This window comes from Rattus norvegicus, chromosome 5 (genome assembly GCF_036323735.1).
Source record: "Rattus norvegicus strain BN/NHsdMcwi chromosome 5, GRCr8, whole genome shotgun sequence".
Taxonomy (NCBI): Eukaryota; Metazoa; Chordata; class Mammalia; order Rodentia; family Muridae; genus Rattus; species Rattus norvegicus.
The window spans coordinates 82,545,877-82,560,633 of NC_086023.1; the positions used below are offsets into that span (position 1 = coordinate 82,545,877).

The 14,757-nt window shown below is 39.0% G+C and overlaps 1 long non-coding RNA gene across 5 annotated transcripts in view; it reads left to right on the top strand.

The window, feature by feature from the left end:
• The window catches only part of LOC103692377 (uncharacterized), a 65,209-nt gene that overhangs the window by 31,426 nt on the left and 19,026 nt on the right, over positions 1 to 14,757 (top strand). For 3 of the 5 annotated variants that reach the window (XR_010051837.1, XR_005504800.2, XR_010051836.1), the window contains 2 exons: positions 8,984 to 9,113; positions 10,938 to 11,110. This is a non-coding gene — a long non-coding RNA (uncharacterized LOC103692377). The remainder of the gene's footprint in view (positions 1 to 8,983; positions 9,114 to 10,937; positions 11,111 to 14,757) is intronic. The other 2 variants (XR_010051839.1, XR_010051838.1) reach the window with 2 other exon arrangements.

Genomic DNA, 14,757 nt, shown 5'->3' on the forward strand with positions numbered 1-14,757 from the left:
GGGGCATCAAGCTTCTACATGGTTAGGCTCATCCTCTCCCACTGAGGCCAGTCAAGACAGTCTCTTCTACATATGTGTTGGGGGTCATGGACCAGCCCATATATGCTCCTTGGTTGGAGGCTTGGTCTCTGGGAGCTCTGAGGGGTCCTGGTTAGTTGGCATTGTTGGTCTTCCTCTGGAGTTACACTCCTCTTCAGCTCCTTCAGACCTTCCTCTAACTCTTTCATAGGGTCGCCATTCTCAGTCCAATGATGGGCTGTACGTATTTGTATCTGTCATCTGTCTCACTCAGCTGCTGGTAGAGCCTCTCAGAGGACAGCTATGTTAGGCTCCTGTCTGCAAGCATTACATAGCATCAGAAATAGCATCAGTGTTTGGTGCCAGCCCCTGGGATAATCCAAAGTTGGGTTGGTCACTGGTCAACTTTTCCTTCAGTATTGGCTGCATTTTTGTCCCTACATTTCTTTTAGGGACATTCTAAACCTTTAGGGACATTTCGAAACCATTCTGAATCAAAAAAATTTGAACAGGAGTTGGTAACCCCATCATTCTATTTGGAGTCCTGACTATTACTGGAGGTGGTCTCTACAGGTTCCATCTACCCACTGTTGGACATTTCAACTAAGGTCACTCCCATTGAGTCCTAGGAGGATATTGCCTTACATCCCATGTCTCCGGGACTTTCTAGAGGTTCCTCCCACCTCAGAAGTTGCATATATCCATTCATTCTCCTGGCCCTCTGGGCTTCTCTCCATTCTACACCCTTACCTGATCATGACCCCCCCCTTTTCCTCTCTCTCTCCCACTTCCAACTTAGATCCCTGCCCCGTCCCTCTGTCTTCCCTGATTACTTTGATTCCACTTATGAATATTGATGCAAAAATCTACTCAATACAATTTTCACAAACTAAATCCAAGAACACATCAAAAATATTGTTCACCATGATCAGGTAGGCTTCATCCCAGAATTTTCAATATATGAAAATCTATCAATGTAATCCACTATATAAAAAAACTAAAGGAAGGAAGACACATGATCATTAGATGCTGAGAAAGCCTTTTACAAAATCCAACGCCCCCTTCATGTTAAGTCTTTGAGAGATCAGAATTCATGGCACATAACTAAACATAATAAAAGCAATATATGGTAAACCAATATCAAATTGAATGGAGAGAGAATTAAAGCAAGCCCATTAAAATCAGGGACAAGACAAGACTGTTTACTCTCTCCCTATCTATTCAATATAGCACTTGAAGTGCTAGCTAGGCAATTAGACAACAAAAGGAGATCAAGGAAATACAAATTGGAAAGGAAGAAGTCAAGGTATCACTATTTGCAGATGATATGATACATAAGCAACAACAAAAATTTTACCAGAGAACTCTTACAGTTGATAAACAACTTCAGAAAAGTGGCTAGATATAAAATTAACTCAAACAAATCAGTAGTCTTCCTTTATACAAATGATAAATGGGCTGAGAAAGAAATTAGGAAAACAACACCCTTCACAATAGTGACAAACAATATAAAATATCTTGGTATAACTGTAACAAAACAAGTGAAAGATCTGTATTACAAGAACTTCAAGCCTCTGAAAAAAAGAAATCAAAGAGGACCTCAGAAGATAAAAAGATTTCCCATGCTCATGGATTGGTAGGATTACCGTAGTGAAAATGGCTGTTTTATATAAAAAAACAATCCAGAGATTCAAGGCAATCCCCATCAAAATTCCAACACAATTCTTCAAAAACATGGCAACAGCAATTCTTAACTTCATGTGAACCCCCCCCCCCGAAAAAAAACAACCCAGGGTAGCCGAAACAATTCTCAACAATAAAAAATTTTTGGGGGTGGGGGAGAATAGCCATCCCTGACCTCAAACTGTGCTACAGAGAAATAGTGATAGAAACCACATGATATTGGTACAGAGACAGACAGGTTGATCAATGGCATAGAACTGAAGACCTAGAAATTAACTGACACAGTTATGAACACTTAATCTATAGCAAAAAATTAAAAAACCATCCAGTGGAAAAAAGAAAGGATCTTCAGCAAATGGTGCTGGTCTAACTGGTGGTCTGGATGTAGAAGAATGCTCACGCCCAAATGGATCAAGGATCTCAACATAAAACCAGATACATTGAACCTAATAGAAGGGAAAGTGAGAACTAGCCTTGAATACATTCACACAGGGGAAAATTCCTAAACAGATCACCAACGGCTCAGGTTCTAAAATCAACAATTGATAAATGAGACCTCACCTCATGAACCTGAAAAGTTTCTGTAAGGCAATGGACACTGTCAATAGTACAAAACAGCAACTTACAGATTGGAAAAAAAAGATCTTCACTAGCCCTACATCCATCAGAGGGATAATTTCTAAAATATATAAGGAACTCAAGAAGTTGGACTCCAACAAACCCAGTTAAAAAAAGAGGTATAGAGCTAAACAGAGAATTTTCAGCAGAGGAACATTGAATAGCCTCGAAGCCCTTAAAGAAACATTCGGCACTTGTAGTCATCAGGGAAGTGCAAATCAAAATGGCCCCGAGGTTCTGTCTTACAGCAATCAAAATGGCTAAGATAAAAACTCCCAGGACAGCACATGCTAGAGAGGATGTGGAGAAGTAAGAACACGCCTCCATTGCTGGTACAACTGCACACTGGTACAACCACTCTGGAAATCAGTCTGGCAGTTTCACAGAAAATTGGACATAGTTCTACCCGAGGACCCAGCTGTACTGCTCCTGGACACATACCCTAAAGATGCTCGATTGTGTTCATAGCAGCCTAATTCATAGTAGCCAGAAGCAGGAAGCAACCAAGATGCCCCTCAACCAAAGAATGGATGCAGAAAAGATGTGGCTCATTTACACAATGGAATACTATTCAGCTCTTAATGAGGACATCAAGAGTTTTGCACACAAGTGAAAATATCATCCTGAGTGAGCTAGCCCAGACTGAAAAGGACATGTATGGTATGTACTCACTGATAAGTGGATATTAGCCAAAAAGTACAGAATACACATGATACAACCGACAGACCTTAAGAAGTTTAACAAGAAGGAAGGCCCAAGTGACGATGTTTCAATCCCACGTAGAAGGGGGAACAATGTAGAAATTTGACTTTTTATGTTTATGTTGTAGCCTGCAATTTTTCTGGAATTTATTTCTCCCTAAAGCTATAATCTAATTTTGTTTTGTTTCCATATGGAAAGGCATTTGCCTTTGTCCAACTTGTTAAAAAGCCTGTGCTTTCAGTGGTGGCTTACAATGGCATCCCAGATAAAGCCAGTTTTCCACAAGCCTCTTTCAAAATGCCTAATTCTATTATACTGATCTCTTTCCTTTTGTATCTATAGCATATTGTCTTACATGCCACAGAGTTAAGAGGAGACTTGTTACACTTTATGATTTTTTTCTCAAATCTTTCTTTTATTCTTTAGTCTATTTGGTAAACAGAAATACTGACTGGTCAATTTCAATGAAACCTTCTCTGGGATTTTAGCTGAAATTGCAAGAAAAGGAAAACTAAACTAAGCCCTGCCTGTTCTTTAATAGAAGAACAAGGATCTCATTGAGTTTCTTTTTTCTTCCATCAACATTTGCTCACTTTTATATCTTTTAACAATACTTGAACCTTTCTTTGGGACCAACTTTCATGGGACTGTAAAAGTTTGCTAAAAGTTTAGAGAGGCCTTGGATGTTTCCCATTTTGACAAAAATGTTTTTACCTTTTTTTCTATATTGCAATTGGCATAGTCATTTTCTGGAACTTGTAAGTGATTTAAATTTGAACTAGAAACATGATTTTTCTTTCTTTTTCTGTTACAATGAAAACTTCCTAGTCATATGGTTTTAAAGAAAAGGCTAGATTACCTCATCTTCCTGTTTTTATAAAAAATGGAATGTATGTTTTTATTAATTGGCCAGAGATCATGGAAAATATATAAGGAAATAGTAGGGTAGAGGAGGGAAGAAGCAAGCATCTTGGTTTCACCCAGATTCTAAAGTAACTGTTCCTACATTGTGTCACACACTAGGTAGGCCATGTAGTATAGGGTCTAACAATACACTTAGCTTAAATTTAGCTTCTGTCATTAGGCTATACTATTTGAGCCAGATCATTTAATACTGTAGTTAAGTTTTTATATTTATAAAATGATGACGATGATAATGCTTATGTCAGAAAAATGTTGTGAGCATTAAATAAATGAGTGTGTGTGTATGTGTGTGTGTGTGTGTGTGTGTGTGTGTGTGCCCGCATGCATGTGCTCACGCACGCATGCCTGTGTGTGCCTTGTCTGGCCACAGTGAGAAAGAATGTGCCTAACCCTACAGAGACTGCATATGCCAGAGTGGGAGATACCCAGAGAGGGTCCCACCCTCTCAGAAGACAAGGAAATGGGGTTTGGAGCAGGGACTCTGTGAGGGAAGACCAGGATTCGGGATGTAAATAAATAAATTTCAAAATAGATATTTTAGCCTTATCTATGTTTTATTTTTATATGTGTACTTGTGTGAGCTATAAGAACCTGTGTTTAAGAAAATGAAGGTGAACTTAATGTTATCTAGTCTTGCTGTGGAAAAAAACTAGTAAGAAGGTGTGTTGAGTTGATATGTGGTGTGTATATGTGTTATATGCATGTGGAGATAGATGTATGTAACTATAGAGAGATAGATTGGATAGATAGTAGATAGGTAAACAGATTAATTGAAAATATATTATTAGAACAATTGTGAACATTAATTAGGAGAGTTTGAGGGGCACAGTTAGGGCCCGTGCTTTTTTTTTTTTATTATACTCTTTGTATACTCATTATGTATTTCTTCCATTTTCCCTAGTCCTGGTGCACAATTTCTTCTTTCTTTTATTTGTAACTAGTAGACCCATCCTTTGATGGTAGCTGACAGACAGGTGACTACTATTCTGATTTTCATGTGACTCTAATTTCACTTTTTTCTTTTATTCAGATGTTGATTTTTCTTAAGTATTAGGTATGTTGTATGTTTGGAGATTTTTGTTTTGTATACTTCTCAGTTGAAGGGTGTTCTTTAGTCTATTTCCTCTTTCATCAGAATTTCTGAAATGTTTCCTTGCAGTGGGCTTTGAGGCTGCTATCCAGAGATGCAATTCATGTCAACTGTTTAAAATTCCTGCTCCATGGAGATAGTGGGATTGTTTTGCTCCATTACTTAAGGAGCACATCTGGCTTGGTTCAGCTTGACCTTTGAAGCTAAACTAGCTTCACACGGCCTTTTTTTTCACCAGGTGGCTTCATCTCCAAAAAGAACATTTGGTTATCAGTCCCTCTTGAACAGGAGGGAGCCTGCCTCCGGTCTTCAGTCTGTTTTATGTTGAGTGAAAATCATGACCCACTGTTCATTTAGAAGCAGCAATTCTGTTGAGCTGGGAATCCAGAAGGATTAACAGCTCATCCCTCACCTTGTCCTGCCAGTCCATCCCTTACTACAGGTTCTTTGTTACATTCTCCTCCTCAGTGTCAGAGATGGTGAACCCAGATTAAAAGCCAGCGTTGAGATTTGAATTTTTCTGCAGTTGCCATCCATTGGTATTGTAAGCTGGAGCAATGTTCTCATGCCTGGATGTTACCTTTTGTTTCCCACCTGGCAGTGCTTATGTTGTTATGCACGTCTCCCTCCATGTTATGAGATGCTTTGCTTTCTGTGGAGCTAGGACAACTAAAAATGTCTTATCTGTCCTCTAGCCACTCCTGTGTGCTTCCCACTTCCACGAAGCTGCTCTTAATTCTCCAAGAACACCATGCTTCCCACTACTACCACCAGGCTTTCACGCAAGTCTTTTTCCATCTGATATATGGCCACTCCTCTCTGGATTGCTTGAATTTAACCCTTTGATTTTGTTCACTTCTGGTTTTAAACATATATATTCATATGTTAATTGCGCAGTACAGGCTCAGATTTTTCGAAATCTCTTTAATAAGGGTTCCTAAATGCTTCAATCTTCCTTCTAGCCCACCTACCAGAGGTAGGGAAAAATAAAAGTTAACAGGAAACTGAGAAAGTAGTTTTTGGGGCAATTCCAAACATGAATCAGTAATGGCAGTCCACTTCAATCATCAAACACCAAACACTAATCAGTAGCAGTGGCTCAATCCAGAAGAAACCTTGAGGCTCCACCAAGCCAAATCACTACAAGTCCATGAAATCAGCAAGAAGCAGCTGGAATACCATGAGAAGCTCTCTGGTGCTTTTCTCTCTATCAAGTCACAACAAGCAAAGATCACTGGAGGCCAGCAGAGTATTGTAACTTAAACCAAGGCAAGAGCATTCTTCCCTGTCTGTTGGGTTATACGTTCACACTTTCCAAACATCATACATTCTCTCAAGTGTGTGCCTCAGTAAAACATCCATTCTCATGTCTGAATCAGAAAAATATCATCTCACAAGACAGCTTCCAGAAAAACATCACATGAAACAACAGAGCCTCCAACGAAAGCTGAAATTGCCACTTCAGTGTAGCATAATGGGTTTATTATAAGATTTTCATAAATTCGTATAATGTACTTTGATTATTTGCTTCTAATGCTCTTTTTCTTTTTTGCTCTCCTTCTGATAATTTCTTCTTCTCAAATAGTCTGGGTGCCATCTCCCCTAATGTCACCTTTCCTTTATTCATTACTCTGTGAATTGCCTTTCTCCCACCCCAACTCCCATACAACATTCGACCCATTTCCTACTAAGTACTTTTGATCTTTTTTTTTTCTGCATGACTAATTTCCTCTGTAAGAAGACTGGATAGCTTGCTCATTGAGCCCTCAGTCACCACACCTAGCATGTTGTAAACACCAGGCAAATAGTAGAAGATTGAGTAAGTGAAGAGAGATATGATATGCCATTTGCTCTGTTTCTAGTTTCTGTGCAAATGGTGCTATGACTTTTATGTGGTAGGGGAGAACATACTGTTCTAGATACAACAGTACCCAGAAGAGGAGCAGATGTGGTCCAGAGAAGGGGAGTCATAATGTCTAGGGTCCTTCATTATCATGTAGTATAGGTGCGGCATGATACATGGCCTAAGTCTGAAGTGGTTGTGGATCTATGGTGAATCCATCCCTCTAGATCTTACCTGTCCCTTAAGATTGGTAGCAGGAAAGGTTATCTGAACTCAGATGCCCTTAAGAAGCAAAGCTTCTTCTTTCCTCTGTGAAGCAGGTCTGGTTGAGAATAATTGGACACTGGCAGTGACCCTGCACATAGCCAGTTTATGCTGAAGATTTCACATTCTAATTATTGACCATGGGAGCAGCTGTGTAGCTTGGCCTTTTAGATCATCTTTCATGGAAAGCTTTTTGGTGTGCCAATATTTCTGTCCATCCTACTTTGCCTACTTTGTTATTTACCATTTTATTTGCAATGTAGTTAAAAACATTTGCCTTCTATGTATAGGCCAACATAGTGATTTCATAAAAGTCAAGAAATGAGGAAGTAAAAGTTTTTTGTCAATTTTCAAATTAGTAAGAACACAAAGATGAGGATGTATTGAACAGACTGGAATCTATAATGTTTGAAGACTGTTACCAGTGTTCTGAGGACTTATAAGAGTTTCCTACTTGCATTTTCTCTGACTACTACATTTTATTAATCAACTTTCTTTAGTAATTAACATGTAAACTTTTAATTAGTTGTTCTGCTGGAGTTACATGTTAGAACTGAGCTACATAGCTCCTTTCCTGCATATCCTTGATGGAATGCCATATCTTTTAGCTTAATCGTGCATTTAGGAGAAGAGAGTCTCACTCCTTAAGATGCTTTGAAAGTTTTGGATGGGTGTCAGTTGAGATGAGAAACAATCCTACTGTGATGGTTGCATTTACCATTCCAGTCATGTGGCTATAGAGAAATGTAAAAATATGTAAGTCCACTAGATAGCAAGGCTTCACTTGGCCCTCCTACAAAAGAGTTACTTGGATTAACTCAACAGTATTCAGCTAATTGGTTGGGAGTTGGCAGAAGATGTAAGAAAGTAGAAAAAAGGCAGGGACCATGATGAATAGGACACTGCATGATACTCAAATAATTCCAGGGAACAGTCACTTTCAGAAAAGCAAGGTTTATGGTAGCACTGTGGCTAGCCTATGAAAATAGAATCTATTTGAATTTTATGTGAAATGCTGACATTGAATTAATGATTCATTAAAAAAAGCACTCAAAACAGAATGTATACAGAGAAAATGCTAACAATGCCATAGATATAGATATTCAGGATTCACACAGTCCCCAGATTAATCCAGAAGTCCAAGAAGTAGAGATTTATATTTGTTTTATAGTAGAGACTTATATATTATACATCATTCTATATTAACAAAAATATATATTAGTAGGAGCAGTTATAAACTGTTATAGTATATTTCATAGGACTCACAATCTATCAGCTGAACAGTCATTGATAACTCTGTAGCAGAAGACCTTTAATATCAGCTTCCCATTTGTCTTTAAATTTGACCATCATGTTTTGCTTCAAGCCTAGACAGTGAGTCTAGGTCCTAGTAATAGCCTTCAGCTGCTTCCTTGAGGCTAGGGATACATAGTGCTTTGCCATGACAAGGTGGGAAAGTTTTGGATTTCCCCTTGAAATAGACAGCCTAAAGGTAGTACTACTATTGGTACAAAGATGGGAATGACAGTCTTTTAGGACTAGAAATTGTAAATCCTCTTTTTCTCTAACATTGGCAGTGTTGAGACATCTTGACTGAAATTCCTGCCTCTTCCAATGCCTTCTTGGTAGAACTGTGGCTGTAGATTTTCTAAAAACCCTCTCCTTAGCCGTGTCACAATGTGTTGGTCAGTCTGGAAGGGGACTCTTGCCTGATCTCCGTGATGTTCAGTCTCCACCCATGCTACAACAGGTTGAGTTATGTGGGTAATGATAGATTGACAGGGTGTGATGTCTGAGGAGAGTTCATAGTAGATAGTGCTATTTCTACCTTGGTCTCTCAGATGATTCTTCCTTGGAGTTCAGGAGCTAATGCGTCAAGAGGACACTCAAGCAGTACTGGGAACAAGAGTCAACAACAATGGCTCATGGACCACATGAGTGAACCATCTTGGCAATAGAATCCAGCCCAAGGTGAGTCTCCAAGGCCTAAAGTTTTGGATAAAATCTTACTACAAACCAGATTTAAAATGTTTACCCAGAATTACCCTAAATTCATAATGTGCAGGCACTGTGACAGATAAAAATGTTAATAACTGCATACACTGAGAAGGCTGTCAACCCCACATTTGTACCAATGGTGGTACACACTACCTTTAGGTTGTCTTTAATAGTTTGCATTATTTTTTATATAGTAACAGATAATTAATACACAGTCACTATTCTTGTCTACCTACCATCAACTCTACTACATATGAATCCATCTCTTTAAATGAATTTTTCTTGCTATATTCTAATTTTAATGAGATTTTCATTTAAATATTACTGTTAATGTGTATATTTAAGGTATAAGATATGACCCTATAGAGTGTGTGTGTGTGTGTGTGTGTGTGCAGCAATATACCTTTTATCAACTAAGCTAGATCCCCAGTCACACAATTTCATAATTGAATTCTAAGAAAAGAAATTTAGTGATAAGAAATGATCAATTGTAATTTCTCTTTGTTGGATTCCTTGGAAATAGAGTTACAGATGGTTATGAGATGTCTTGTGAGTTCTGTGTATTGAAATTGAACTTGGATCCTCTGGAAGTAGAATTTTCGTTTGTATAAAGTAGCATTGTCCTGTGAAATCTACTGCTGCTAATATAATCCACTGTACATACAGAAAGATGTACAGATGATAAAGTCTAACCCTACTCCTTGGGTTCTTGCATTCATTGTGGAAGCAGGCCTGCACCAGAATTGTAAGTCCTACATTTACAGAGCAGTACACTGAAGCATGGAGATGGGAAAGACCTAGTTATCCTTAGCAGAGCTCATTGGATAGCTGTTTCTTTGAACTGGGGGCCCCATGGGTCTCCATCCAATGTACTGCCCTGGAGTTTGCACACAGGTAGATACTAAACAGGGAGAATATGCCAGAGCTTGGAGAAAAGACTGGAATGACTTGGAGACTTGTTGCATGTTACTACTATGGCTGTAGTTTACCAGGTCTGGATAGCTTTCTTGAGCTTGATGCAGAATGGAAGACATTCTTTTCTTAGCGGGGATTCCTCTTCTCAGCCTGATCTGGGGAGCACGTTAAGAATCACAGAACCTGAGAACAGAAGGATGGCCAGCTTGTTAAGCAACTGCTGTTGCCAGTGCAGACAGAGAAGCTGCCTTGCTGAGTTTATCAGAGTCTGAGCTTAGTGTTTAAATCTGTTGTTTTGCAAAGGAGAGAACATACACAAATGCATAGAAGCAGAAACACACACAGACACAGACACACAGAGACACACAGAGACACACAGAGACACAGACACACACAGACACACAGACACACACACACACACACACACACACACACACACACTATAGTACATATGTGATATCAAATGCATCCCAGACAATTTCCCAGCCTCCAGTGAGATTCTCAGATGTGGTACTCAAATGAACACTTTTTAGTTTCTCAGCCAAGTCCCCAAACTCCACCTCCCACCTTGACTATATTACAAATACCTCTGAGCTCATGTACATCTTGAATTTGTCCAGTACTAATTACAGGAAAGTATATTTTGAGATACAGAGGAATGCATGAAGTCTTGTGATTCTCTCCTTGAGGAGAGTAGAATTTTTATGAGTATTGAATGACACAACATTCAGACCAGATGGAACTCTAACATGTCCCAAACATGTTGGAGAAGGAGTTTGCTGACTATTTCTAGATGATAAAAAAATGAACTCCTGTTTCTCAGCTGTTTCCTTTAAACAGTGATCTTAAAATCAATAACATTTTCTTTGGTATTTTTTATAGGTCCTGGAACAAAAGACTGCTGATTTGGAAGTTGAGATTTCATATTCATCAGAGGCACAGAGGGAACTGAGGCATGACTCAAGGGATGTGATTGAGTCATAGCAGACAGAGACTCGTCAACCTTGTAAATGAAGTCATGCTTTGTCTGCAAACAGAGAAAGTACACATGCCTGGTTTGGATTCCTTTTTCTTCTTTTATTAGCTTTAAAATGCTAACTGGATCACCCTCCTCCATATTCTCACTTTACCCCCCATTAGGTCTGAGACTTGATTCCGTTTGAAGGAGGTAGAGATCTGGCAACAAAGGACTTGCTTCACGTTCCACATTTGAGTCCACTTTTTACAACTTGCCTGTAAAGTTCTGAGAGCTGGTCTAGGGGTGGAAAGGCTGAAGCAGTCCAAAGTTAAATGTAGCAACCAGGAGGGCACTCCAGACATTCCCTCTCAGCTCTTCCCATCTTTCTGACATCAGAAGGCAAAGGTCTTTCCTGAGGGAATGAAGGCTCCTTGTTATTTCTTATGTCAGCATATATGTCTGCTCTGCCAGATATCAGACCCAGTGAATCACAAAAGCAAAGCGGTTGGCATGGGACAGTGGGTAGCCACAGAGAGCAGATGTACGATCAATGCCTTTGTAGCCAGGAGCAGGAGCCATTCAGAGTCTCCTCCAAAGGCAAGACCTTGCAGCTTCTGCTACTTTTTTCTTCCTTGGTCACTGTTGATATTTGGAGGGGATAGAGAGGAGGTAGTGGGCTCCTTGTAATGTTCCTTACCCATTTGGAGTACAAGAATGCATATAAACTATGGTCCCTTGCACAAAATTTGGATAGTTCTGTTTTAAATGTAGTATTTTAAACCTCTGATTTTGAGAAGTGATTTGAACAAAAAAGATAAATGCAAACAGATACCAATGGACAATGTTAATATGAAGCTTTATCTGCTTAAACATGTAGCATTCAGGAAAACATATAATAGTCTGAATTCCAGCCATACATCGGAGACATTCATTTCTCATAGTTGCCAGATCTTACTCTTCAATCACTAAAAGAATTTAAATTGTTTATAAAAATTCAATGAAAGAGTTCATATATGTGTATTAATTCAGCAGAGATCTTTGTTTTATTATATGTGGAACATGATTTCTGGTTCTTAAAGTCCCTTCAAAACTAGGCAAGACATACATTCTTCTTCTCTGATACTTACAATCTATTTATCTGTCTGTCTGTCTGTCTATCTATGTCTCTATGTATCTATGTATTATCTATCTATGTATATATCTATCATTTATCAATCATCTATTTATAATCAATCTAGCATCTGTCTATCATCAATCTATCTGTCTATTATTTATCTACCTATTATCTATTTATCTACCAACCATGCATCCGTACATATCTATCTGCTACCATCTATGTAGGGTGGGTAGATATGAATATAAACACTTCAAGTAAAGTCCCTTGTTTTGTGCATGTTCAGTGAGTGATGTAATAAAAATTTAGGCTAGGTTAAAGAGTCTTGCTTAGATAAGACAGATTTTATGGAGGAATCCTCCAAGAAGAAGCAAGTGAAGCAGCAGCCCTCAGTTCTATACTCTGTAGGGAAGACAGGTCTGTAACTAGCATTTTTAGGTTCAGAAAAGCCTGATTTTCTTCATGAGATGGTTTGAAACATGGCACTATTATCTTGAGTGTGTTTGTCGGGGACGGGGTGAGTAGAGTGGAGGGAGGCATCAAATCTTTCCCAGACAAGAGACAGAAAACAAAGCTCTGTCTGGCATGTATAAACAAGGATCTGAGGATCTTGAGGCTTCATGTTAATGTTTTGCTGCTATTGGAGAATCATGGAGGTAGTGTTTATAAAAAGAAAAGACCCAGCCAGGGGGAAGTTTGTCTGTGTTTGAGACATGAGCTCTGCTGTTTCTACCAGAATCAGTTACAGCTGAATAGATGATTTTTGCATTTCACCAGAGCTTTCTTTGGTCTTGGTCAAAGACAGGATGCTACTAAAGAGTGGAGGAATGATGATATCATCAACAGCTAATAAGAATTAAAAGGAAGATTGGGTGCTATAGGTTAATAATCACTGGGGCCTGGGAAGTGCATTCTGTCCCCATAAAAGACTGGTGTTGAAGCCATACTCTTTGTAGCTCGGAAAGAACCAATTCAGAACAGAATTCAGAACCTGGTTAAGATGAGCTGTTACAGTGTGAGCAGGAATGTACTTCTTTGTCCTATAGTGTCTTTGGAATGATTAGACTTGAATAAAAGAGTAATAGTAGGGTTGGTTAAAAAAATACACTACATTTGTTTATTTTTCTGTGTGTTTATGGGTCACGCGGAGTTGATTCTTTCTTTTCACCGTGTGGGTTCCAGGAACTAAACAGGTTGTCAGGTTTGGTGACAAGTTCCTTTCCCACTGACCTATGTTGCTGGTCCCAGAAGGCAGGGTCGACTTTTAAAATGGTTATTAACAAAGGTAAACTATTCAAGACTAACTGTGGCAACTTGCAGATCTATTCCAAACATTTTGTGCTCTTAATGACAAAGGCCAAGCCGCTTCAGGGAGAAAAGATGATGGGTGGAGTCTCAGGGATGACTTCCCTTTGGCTTACATTTTCAGAAACAGCTTCTTAATCTGTGGGTGCTTCTATAACTCCACTCATGAAGCCTGAACATCATGATGGCACAAAGGCCAATAGTTCATGCCATTTCTAATATCTTAATGAGACATTTTAAATTTAAAATATATTCATGGTTGCTGAGGGACAAATTGAAGTTTGCTACAGTGAACCTTGGGCACCTAGTAATAACATTTTCCATGAATACATTTGTATCTCACTGCTGGCCCTTTCCTTTATAATTCCTACACTTCTAACCTGGCCAAATATTTGGTCTTGGGTCTCTTTGTGGCATTGACCTGTGGTTCCTCGAGTGTCCACTTCTCTTCCATTCTTCTGTTTTCCTGTGCATAATTACAGTTTCCTGTCAAGAACCTTCAGTCTACCCTTCTTTCCTCTAAAATTACCCATACTCCTCTTCTCTAAGATGTGTGTAATGACCAATGTTTCACAGAAATTGTCTTAAGGATATTAATCTGAACTGTGCTGGGGCCCCCAATACCAATGTTCAATCCCTATCATTGCCCTAAACTTACCTTGTTTCTTCCAATAGACCCTATTTCCTTTTCTGAACTAGACTTTTAATTTCTTTTTTATTTATTTTATTTTATTTTTATTGGTAATTTTATTTATTTACATTTCAAATGTTATTCCCATTTCCAGTTTCTCCTCCACAACCCCCCTATCTCCTCCTCTCTCCCCCTGCCTCTATGAGGTTGCCCCTCACATCCATCCACTCCTGCCTCAGTAGTCTAGTGTTTCCCTATCCTTAGTCATCAAGCCTGCACAGGACCAAGGGGCTCCCCTCCCATAGACTGGATGTCTTGGGAACAGAAGCAATAGGTACAAATGCCAGTTATTAATGACACTTTGAAGCAGTTAGCATATATAAGCAGTTAGCAATACAGTAGTATTGCTCATATCAGCTCGGCATACTCACATGCTGTCTAAATTTACTGTCTTCCCATCATGGTACTCAAGTTGACTGAGTTTACTCAGCATTTTCAAGAGTAAAGAATCAAAAGGCAGAGCATGAACCTAGAACAATATGTCATCAATATCTTTGCCTTTCCTCTCTTCATCTTTAAAATAATTGTTCCCTAACTCCCGAAAAGAGGAAATAGACCAGTTGTGGTCTTGCCTTGATGGAAGGGAAGACAGCTTAATGAGATTTTACAAGCACAACACTCTCATTTTTACTGA